Raw genomic sequence first — 6000 nt, forward strand, 5'->3', positions numbered from 1 at the left:
GTCAAGATAGAGCTAATGAAGAAGGGACGGAGAGGAAGAGGGACGCAGCGCAGGACGAACGTGCTTACTTCCCACGGATGCACCCAGCAGCAGGGAGTCTGAAGAGGGCGGTCATGATTCCGTTATTACGGAGAAAGAGCAAGGGAAGGGATTGACCTCTGCAGCAGGGCCCCCGCTAGCCCGCTAGCACACGGGGCTCCTTTGTGCAGATTAGAAAAGGCCCTCGCTCGGGGCAGACAGCCTCCCAGGGCCAACGACTCACGGCAGCGTGGCCCTCCCCCGACGCCGAGCCAGCCTCCGCTCGCCCCGTAGGGGCGCGTCGTTCTGCGGTGCCTGGACATCTCAACCCTGCGCCACGTCACCGTCTGTCCCAGGACCGGCTGCTCTTTCTTCCGGCCTAAGTGACTTGTGGCTGAACGTGTCCTTTGAGAATCCGGGCCAGATTCACGGGGGTAAGTGCGGGCCACCCTCTGTTACGGGCGTCTGGCCTGTGCTCCGGCCCAGGGATACAACGCCACGTGAAGACAGAACCCCGCATCTTGTCCGTGTGGACGCCAGAAACACTCCCGTCCGGCGACCTGAATGGCAGTCCTTGAGGGGTTCTGGGCTTGGGCCTCACAAAGACCTGGAAAGGATTTACTGACATGACCGTAGCTACACTTTTTAAGGAAAACTGAATACGGTGTACTGAATACCTGTTATTTTCACATATAATGGACTGTCAGGGATACAGACGGAGGACGCCTTCCCGTTCTTTTGCACAAGGGAGCCGCACAGGACTTTTAGTTCTAGAAGCTTCTTATCAGGCCAAGAGTACAACTCAAGACTTCCCATCAGGCCCGCAAGGCTCTGGGTGATTTGGCCCTGCCTGCCGCCTTTCTTATTGTGCCACACACACCCGTGACCTCGTCCGCAAAGCAGGCTTCCTGTTCTGCAGCTCTCAGGGAGGCCTCCCTGCCCAGTCCCGCAGCCCCTGGGCTGCTTCCTCTCCCTAGTGTCGTCCTCTTCTACATTCTGGATTTCCATCATCATCCCGGCTACGGCCTCCCTGAAGGAGAGTCCTGGCCCAGGGCAGGGGAACGCAGTAAGGACCTTTCTACTTGTAGGTGATGCTGATTTGGAAAGTTCGGGGGTAGACTTCAGGCGGGGATGCACCCTCTCCGTCGGCCTCAGTGTCGGGTGGGTTCATTTTACATCCTATCAAGGTAGTTGCCCAAAACAAACTCCGGGCTTCCAGATCTCTAAGCTCCACTACCATTGATATTTTGGGACAAAAAATTCTTTGGTGTGGGGGCCGTCACGTGCACCGTAGGTGGTCAGCAGGATCCTTGGCCTCCCCCCACCCGATGCCAGTCATGCCGCCCCTTGGCCCCAACAACATCTGTAGACATATTTCCAGTGAGCCCACGAGAGACAAAGTCGTCCCTGGTTAAGACTCACTGGCCTGCGTCACAGCCTTTCAGCCACTCCGAAGGAAAAGCACTTCTTGGGGCACCTGGGTGGCTCAGTCGGTCAAGTGTCCGACTTTGGCTCAGGTCATGATCTCATAGTTCATGAGTTCAGGTCCCGCGTCGGGCCCTGTGCTCATTCGGATTTCTGTGTCTCCCTCTCTCTCTGCCCCTCCCTCACTTACTCTCTTTCTGTCTCTCTCTCTCTCTCTCTCTCTCAAAAATAAATCAATAAACATTAATTTTTTTGAAAGCACTTCTTTTTTCCAATATTTACAAGAGGACTAACTGGAAGTATTCCCTGACTTCGCTCACACGTCCACCCCCAAACCCATCACTGCAGCCAGAGAGAGGCCAGTCTGAGCCATGTGCCCCAAAAGTAGGGTTGGTTCACACTCCGATCTTTGATGGGGGCGGGGAGGAGCTGTTACCCAAAGGGTAGTGAGGGAACCGCCAGGGCAGAGCTATCGCGAGATCCTCAGGAAGTCTCCCCCCAGGGCACACGCTGCTGTTCCCACAGGTGCAGGTCTGCACCGGGCCCACTTCATGCCAGGTCAGGAGAGCTCTCGGAAAGTGCAGATGATTTCCGGACTTTTCCATAGAGCGGAGATCCATAGCTGGGGCTGGGTAACCTCTAAATTGCACTAGCAAAATCCCTTGCATTTATAAATTTTTCTGGTGAGATGGTCCGTTTCTTTCATCAAATCCCCGAAGTTTGCCATCTCCCTGAAATATTAAAGGCAACTGTTATAGAGGCCGACCTCCTAATTTCCAACCTTTCATTTAAAAACATTATTACTTTATTTTATTAAAAAAATTTTTAATGTTTATTTATTTTTGAGAGAATGAGAGACAGAGTGTGAGCAGGGGAGGGGCAGAGAACGAGAGGGAGGCACATAGTGCGATGCAGGCTCCAGGCTCCGAGCTGTCAGCACAGAGCCCAATGTGGGACTTGAACTCAGGAGCGGTGAAATCATGACCTGAGCCAAAGTTGGACGCTTAGCCCACTGGGCCACCCAGGCACCCCTTGTGTATCTTCTTAAAATCAAAAAACCATGAATATAAACTTCTATCTTCCTTTACCTTTTATATGAAATATAGCAGAATACACTCCCTTTACACTGCTGTGTGTTCTGCCTTTTCCACTTAAAAATGCATCCCAGAGGGGCACTTGGGTGGCTCAGTACGTTAAGCATCCGACTTTGGCTCAGGTCATGATCTCGTGGTTTGTGAGTTTGAGCCCCGCATCCGGCTCACTGCTGTCAGCACAGAGCCCACTTTGGATCCTCTGTCCCCCCTCTCTCTGCCCCTCTCAATCTCCCTCTCCCTCTCTTAAAAATAAATAAACATTTAAAAAATGTATCCCAGAGGCATTCAGTTTCCATGAAAGCTTCCTGGTTTGTTTTCATAGCAGCATGATATTCCAAGACTTGGACGTACGATATTTTATGTGACTTCTCTATTAAGGAATTTTTGACTTTTGCCAACCTCTTGGTTACCCAAGTAACACTGCCATGGGTAACCTTGGACACCCGGAGGAGAATCAGCAGAAGCCAGAAGTGGTAAATGGATGCGTGTTTCAAAGGAGCAGTTTTGAAAATATTTGTAGTAAGGATTTCAACCCTACATACGTTTGACATCACCTCGGGGCATCTAAAAACTCCTGATACCCAGACTCAGCTTCTGGAAATTCCAATTGCCCCCATCTGAGGTGGGATCCGGGGGCTGGTCCCTTTACAAGTTTTTCGGGTGCACTGAATGGACAGGGAAGGCTAAGAACCGGGAGGGGAGGGGGGCTGAGAGCGCGTGGAAAGGAAAGTATTTGTGAAGCAACGCTGGAGAGAGAGGAGAGGTTGGGGCTGCCTGCTCTGTGGACTTTAGCAAGATAAGCGGGTTAAAGGCTTTGAAAATGTTTAGGTGTATTCAGCTGGGTTGTGTGTTATGTGGCTCCGCCTCCTGTCTCCCTTCGAGTGACAAGGCAAGGCCCACATTCCTTTCCGGGGGAAGTCTGTTCCGCTCCACGTCTGTTCCACGTGTGGTCGGCAGGGTGGGCTGGCAAAGGAAAGCCTGCTGTTACTCGGGTAAACACATCCTGCTGACCCATCGGCTCTCCATGAGGAGTCAGGCACTCTTACAATCTTCATTTTGTGGAGGAGGAAGCTGGGACTCAGAGAGGTGAGGCGGCCTGCCCAAGGTCACACAGCTCAGAAATACGAGATTCACACCCGGGCCTGAGCGCCGAGGCTTCCTGCCAGATGAGACCAGCGTCCTGCCCTGCAGCTGTCAGGACGATCAGACGTGTGGCACTTGCTGCTTGCTGTTTGTCTCTTTCCCTTTATCTTTTCTAGATCCTGTCCCTCCCTGGCCTCTTGAAACTTCGTCCACATCAGCTCCCACAGGGTGAACCAGGCTAGGTGAGGGGTGGACTGTCATCACTCCCCTACAAGGGGACTTACCAGCCCAGCAGCTCACCGGCCTTTGGCAGGAAGCACTATAGGAATGTGGGGGGTGACCCGTCCCCGGGAGCTTCTGTCGTGGCCACTGATAAGGGCTGGGCGGGCAGAGATGGGAATGTGAACCATCAGCCGCCCTGGCTCACAGTGGGAGCGTGAGTCCCCCTCGTGGGACTGTCCCCCCCCCCCCATCCTGATCTGAGGTTGGCAGAAAAGGGACTCTTTATTTTAGACCAGGCCAGGACCTTGATGAGGCACGTTGGCCATCAGGGCTCATCAGTGTAACGTTTCTCCCGTGCTCTAGAACGCAGCAAGATCTGGGGGTGGACAGTGTGCTGGGCTCGCCGCCCCGCCCCCCGCGCCCCCCCCCCCAGCTGAGAGCCTGGGCGGGGCCTGGGGAGAGACGGGACTGAGCCTGTGGGCACACACACTTCTCTTTCTGAATGTGTGTGTGTGTGTGTGTGTGTGTGTGTGTGTGTCTGTATGTATCCCCGTATGTATCCCTGTGTGCATGTCTGTGTGTTTTCACATGTCTTTGTGTGTGTGTCCCGATGCGTGTATCTGTGTCTATGTTGCTGTGTTTGTGTGTGTGTCTCCACGTGTCCACGTGTATGTATCTTGTCTGGACCCTTGTGTGTCTGTGTGTGTCTGTATGTGTCCACCTGTGTGTCTGTGTGTCCCTCTCTCCCTACTGCGCCCCGGCACCTGCCGCTGGACTCCGCAGCGCCGGGCCAACCCCGTCGTGCCACCAGGGGGCGCTGGAGCCACGTGCGTCGCCGCTTCCGCAGGGGACCAAGGCCGAGTCCTGCCTCCTTTGCCTTCCTAACTAGGAACGCTTTGTCTTTAAGGCTTCACTTGTCCCTCCGGAACGTAGAGGCCAGTTGTTGGGTCATCTCCCGACGCTCCCGAAGCACCAAAGCTCCTTTTTGTGGACGTTCAAGCTGAGGCGCAGCTGTCCCGGGTCTGGGGACAGAGGGAGCCTCAGTTATAAATGTAATGAATTACAGAGTCAGACTCTAAATGTTCATCGAATGTATAGCCTGGCTGAAAATATACCCTACAGGTTCTTTGGAAAACCGTGTAACATTGGCCCTGTTTTCCAGAGGTTGGGCCTAACGTATCATCGGAGGAGGAGGCCCTGAGGTCGTGGGCCGTGCACCTGCCGCGGTGGGGATTAGACCCGGCAGCAGAGCTTGAAGCGGGCGCCAGTCACATGATCCGACTTAGGGGACACCGGGGAGACACCGGGCAAGGGGCTCTCGTGGCCATCCCCCGGCCGCAGGGCTCCCTCTTGCGGGAACCGGAGTGCGGCCTGCCTAGGCCTCCTTCCCAGCAGGCACGCTCCCTCCGGCCCGCGTCCCCCCTGGGGCCCAGGTCAGCGGCAGCTCCCGCAGCTCCAGGCCCCGGCCCTGCAGCCCGAGCCCGCGCCGCCCGGCTCAGGACCCCGCGGGCACCCCTCTGGACGCCTACATCACCGCACCGGCCCCAGGGACGCTTCCTCCACCGAAGCCTTCCGCCTTCAACCCCAAACACCCCGGTCGGTCCCCTGGCCTCGGGGAAACAGGTCTGCTGACCTGCAGCGGCCAGCGCACGTGGGTCAGGACGTCTGTCCCTCCTGCCCCCAGCTGCCCTGTGAAGAGGGAGACACCTGGAAGCCCTGGCATTCTGTCTCGTCCCCAGGGGTCCTTGTGACAAACCTGGGGCTTCACCAGGATGTAAGCAGTTTACCAAAGGAATTCATGTCCAAGTTCTTCCTTCCGACAGACTGCCTCTCTCCCCTCCCCATGTTCATCTGTCCTCACGTGACAGCTCGGGTCTGTTGGGTCTGTTTTAGACCAGGGGCAGAAGTTCGGTGGGCGGCCCGGCCATCGGGGCTCATCAGGGAGCCCAGGGTTTGTCCCCAACTCTGGAAAACGCAAGATCTGGAGAGGCCGGGGTGCCGCGTGCAGGTGCCTGGGCAGGGCCTGGGGGGACACTTGGGGTGGAGCCTGTGGACACACACTGCCCTTTTTGAATGTCCGTGTGTGTGTGAGTTGTGTGTGCGTGCTGTGTCTGTTGTGTCTGTGTGTGCCCATGTGTGTATTGTCTCTGTGTGTCTG

The sequence above is a fragment of the Felis catus genome, chromosome C2 (assembly GCF_018350175.1).
Source record: "Felis catus isolate Fca126 chromosome C2, F.catus_Fca126_mat1.0, whole genome shotgun sequence".
Lineage (NCBI taxonomy): Eukaryota > Metazoa > Chordata > Mammalia > Carnivora > Felidae > Felis > Felis catus.